Source organism: Phacochoerus africanus, chromosome 4 (assembly GCF_016906955.1).
Source record: "Phacochoerus africanus isolate WHEZ1 chromosome 4, ROS_Pafr_v1, whole genome shotgun sequence".
NCBI lineage: Eukaryota > Metazoa > Chordata > Mammalia > Artiodactyla > Suidae > Phacochoerus > Phacochoerus africanus.
In genome coordinates this window covers 64,517,431-64,522,301 of record NC_062547.1, presented here as the reverse complement: position 1 = coordinate 64,522,301, position 4,871 = coordinate 64,517,431, and positions in this window count along the sequence as shown.

The window sequence follows — 4,871 nt, the reverse complement described above, 5'->3', positions numbered from 1 at the left end:
CCAATCTACACATATTAGGGATTCCAGAAGGAGTAGAAAAAGATAAGGGGATGGAAAATATATTTGAAGAAATTATCAATGGAAACTTCCCAAATCTAAAGGATACTGGGTTCAAGATACAGGAAGCACAGAGGGCCTCAAACAAATTGAACCCAAATAGACCCACACCAAGACACATCATAATAAAAATGGCAAAAGTTAGTGATAAAGAGAGGATCCTAAAGGCAGCAAGAGAAAAGCAGAATGTTACCTACAAGGGAACCCCCATAAGATTATCAGCTGATTTCTCTACAGAAACACTACAGGCCAGGAGGGAATGGCAAGAGATAGTTAAAGTGCTAAAAGGAAAAAGTATGCAACCTAGAATACTCTATCCAGCAAGAACATCATTTAAAATAGAAGGGGAAATAAAAATGTTTTCCAACAAACAAAAACTAAAAGAATACAGCAACACAAAACCCAGGTTGAAAGAAATACTGAAAGGGCTTCTCTAAACCAAAAATAAAGGAAGGAAAGGGAAGAAAAAAGAAAAAAAAAAAGAAGAGAAAGAACTAGGACTGAGGAAATTGCAATCAGAGAGCAGTCACTCAAATAAGCCAGCATACAGATTTAATCATGAACATGCTTCAAACAAAATAAAATTAAAAAGGAAAAAAAAAAGAGTCATCAAAATCATAAAATGTGGGCAAGGGAAGTAAGGAAAAAAATAGACCCTTTTTTTTTGTTTGTTTCACTTCTTAATTTTAATATAGTAATGAAGTGTTAGAACCTATAGGACCATCACGCTAAAACACACAATTATAGGAAGAGGGTAGCATACTTAAAATACAGGGCAACCACAAGCAAAAACCAAATATTGCATTGGCAAAAAATGAAAAAAAAAAAACAATCAAACAGATAGTAACAGGAGACCATCGAACCAAAAAAAGAAAGCCAGAATGGGGAGTTCCCATCGTGGCGCAGTGATTAACGAATCCGACTAGGAACCATGAGGTTGCGGGTTCAGTCCCTGCCCTTGCTCAGTGGGTTAACAATCTGGCGTTGCTGTGAGCTGTGGTGTAGGTTGCAGACTCGGCTCGGATCCCGCGTTGCAGTGGCTCTGGTGTAGGCCGGTGGCTACAGCTCCGATTTAACCCCAGCCTGGGAACCCCCATATGCCGCGGGAGCGGCCCAAGAAATAGCAACAACAACAACAACAACAAAAAGACAAAAAAAAAAAAGAAAGGAAGAATGGAGAACCATAGAATCAACTGGAACACGAGGTTTAAAATGACAATAAATAATCATCTATCAATGATCACCTTAAAAGTCAATGGACTGAATGCTCCTATCAAAAGACACAGAGTGGCTGAGTGGATAAAAAGGCAAAAGCCTTCAATATGCTGCCTATGAGAAACTCACCTTAGGACAAAGGATATGTATAGATTGAAAGTGAAAGGGTGGGGAAAAATATTTCCCACCAATAGACATGACAGAAAAGCAGGAGTCACAACACTCATATCAGACAAAATAGACTTTAAAACAAAAGACATAAAGAAAGACAAAGAAGGACACTACTTAATGATTAAGGGATCCATCCAAGGAGAGGATGTTACTATCGTCAACATATATGCCCCAAATATAGGAGCACCCAGATTCATAAAACAAATAGTAACAGACATAAAGGGAGAAATCAACGGAAATACAATCATACTATAAGACTTTGATACCTAACTCACATCAATGGACAGATCCTCTAGACAGAAAACCAATAAAGCAACAGAGATCCTAAAGGAAACAATAGAAAATGTAGACCTAATGTATATCTTCAGGAAACTACATCCAAAAAAAACCAAAATATGCATTCTTTTCAAGTGCATATGGAACTTTCTCAAGAATCGACCACATATTGGGACACAAAGCTAACCTCAGCAAATATAGGAGCATAGAAATTATTTCAAGTATCTTCTCTGACCACAATGCCATGAAACTAGAAATCAACCATGGGAAAGGAAAGAGAAAAAACCTACTACATGGAGACTAAACAACATGCTACAAAAAAACCAATGGGTCAATGAGGAAATCAAGAAGGAAATTTAAAAATATCTTGAACCAAACGATAATGAAGACACAACCTCTCAAAATCTATGGGAAGCTGCGAAAGCAGTGCTCAGAGGGAAATTTATAGAATACAGGCCTTTGTCAAAAAAGAAGAAAGATCCCAAATTGACAGCTTAACCCTCCACCTAAACGAATTAGAAAAAGAAGAACAAAAAAGACCTAAAATCAGCAGAAGGAAGGACATTATAAAGATAAAAGAAGAAATCAATAAAATAGAGACTCAAAAAACAATAGAGAAAATTAATAAACCAAGAGCTGGTTCTTTGAAAAGGTAACCAAAATTAACAAACCCCTGGCCAGACTCACTAAAAAGAGGAGAGAACAAACTCAAATAAACAAATTATAAATGAAAAAGGAGAAATCACAATGGGTACTGCAGAAATACAAAAAACCATAAGAGAATACTATGAACAACCAAATGCCAACAAATGTGACAATCTGGATGAAATGGACAATTTTCTAGAATCTTAGAGCCTGCCAAAACTGAATCAAGTAGAAACAGACCAACTGCACAGACCAATCACTAAAATGAAATTGAAGTCATAAAAACACTCCCTTCAAATAAAAGTCCAGGACCAGATGGCTTCACAGGCGAATTCTATCAAACATATAAAGAGGATCTGGTGCCCATCCTCCTTAAACTCTTTCAAAAGGTTGAAGAAGAAGGAATACTCCCAAAGACATTCTATGATGCCACCATCACCCTCATTCCAAAACCAGACAGAGATACCACCAAAAAAGAAAGCTATCAGCCAATATCTTTGATGAATATAGATGCAAATATTCTCAACACAATCTTAGCCAACCGAATCCAACAAAATATCAAAAAGATCATACACCATGACCAGGTAGGTTTCATCCCAGGTTCACAAGGATGGTTCAACATACGCAAATCAATCAAAGTCATACACAAAAATTAACAAAAGAGAAGTCAAACTCATATGATCATCTCAATAGACGCAGAAAAAGCATTTGACAAAGTCCAACATCCATTCATGATCAAGACCCTCGCCAAAGTGGGTATAGAGGGAACATTCCTGAATATAATCAAAGCCATTTATGACAAACCCACAGCAAATATAATACTCAATGGGGAAAAACTGAAAGCCTTCTCACTCAAATCTGGAAAAGACAGGGATGCCCACTCTCACCACTGCTCTTCAACATCGTTTTGGAAGTCCTAGCCACAGCAATTAGGCAAACAAAAGAAATAAAAGGCATCCATATAGGAAGAGAAGAGATAAAACTGTCACTGTATGCAGATGACTTGATACTATACCTAGAAAACCCTAAGGACTCACCCCAAAACTACTTGAACTGATTCATAAATTCAGCAAAGTATCAGGATAGAAGATTAACGTTCAGAAGTCAGTTGCATTTCTGTATACCAGCAATGAAATATTAGAAAAGGAATACAAAAATATGATACCTTTTCACATTGCACCTCACAAAATCAAATACCTCAGAATACACCTGACCAAAGAGGTAAAGGACCTATATGCTGAGAACTATAAAACTTTAATCAAAGAAATTAAAGAAGATGTAAAGAAATGGATGAATATTCCATGTTCATGGGTTGGAAAAATCAATATTGTATAAATGGCCATACTACCCAAAGCAATCTACAGGTTCAATGCAATCCCTATCAAATGACCCAGGACATTTTTCACAGAACTAGAACAAACAATCCAAACATTTATATGGACCCACAAAAGACCCAGAATCGCCAAAACAATCCTGAGAAACAAAAACCAAGCAGGAGGCATCACTCTCCGAGACTTCAAGAAATACTACAAAGCCACAGTCATTAAAACAGTGTGGTACTGGTATCAAAACAGACAGACAGACCAATGGAACAGAATAGAGAACCCACACATAAACCCTGACACCTATGCTCAATTCATCTTTGACAAGGGAGGCAAGAACATCAAATGGGAAAAAGAAAGTCTCTTCAGCAAGCATTGCTGGGAAACCTGGACAGCTGCATGCAAAACAATGAAACTAGAACACACCCACACACCATGCACAAAAATAAACTCCAAATGGCTGAAAGACTTCAATATACGACAGGACACCATCAAACTCCTGGAAGAGAACATAGGCAAAACACTGTCTGACATCATCATCATGAATATTTTCTCAGGTCAGTCTCCCAAAGCAATAGAAATTAGAGCAAACATAAACCCATGGGACCTCATCAAACTGATAAGCTTTTGCACAGCAAAGGAAACCCAAAAGAAAACAAAAAGACAACTTTCAGAATGGGAGAAAATACTTTCAAACGATGCAATGGACAAGGGCTTAATTTCTAGAATATATAAGCAACTTATACAACTCAACAACAAAAAATCCAATCAATCAATGGAAACATGGGCAAAAGACATGAATAGACTATTCTCCAAGGAAGATAAACAGATGGCTAGCAAACACATGAAAAAATGCTCAACATTGCTGATTATAAGAGAAATGCAGATCCGAACTACCGTGAGATACCACCTCACACCAGTTAGAATGGCCATCATTAATAAATCCACAAATAACAAGTGCTGGAGGGGGTGTGGAATGTGAACTTGTACAACCACTCTGGAGAACAGTATGGAGGTACCTTAGAAATCTATACATAGAACTTCTATATGACCCCACAATCCCACTCTTGGCCATATATCCAGACAAAAGTCTACTTAAAAGAGACACATGCACACTCATGTTAATTGCAGCACTATTCACAATGAACAGGACATGGAAACAACCCAAATGTCCATCAACAGATG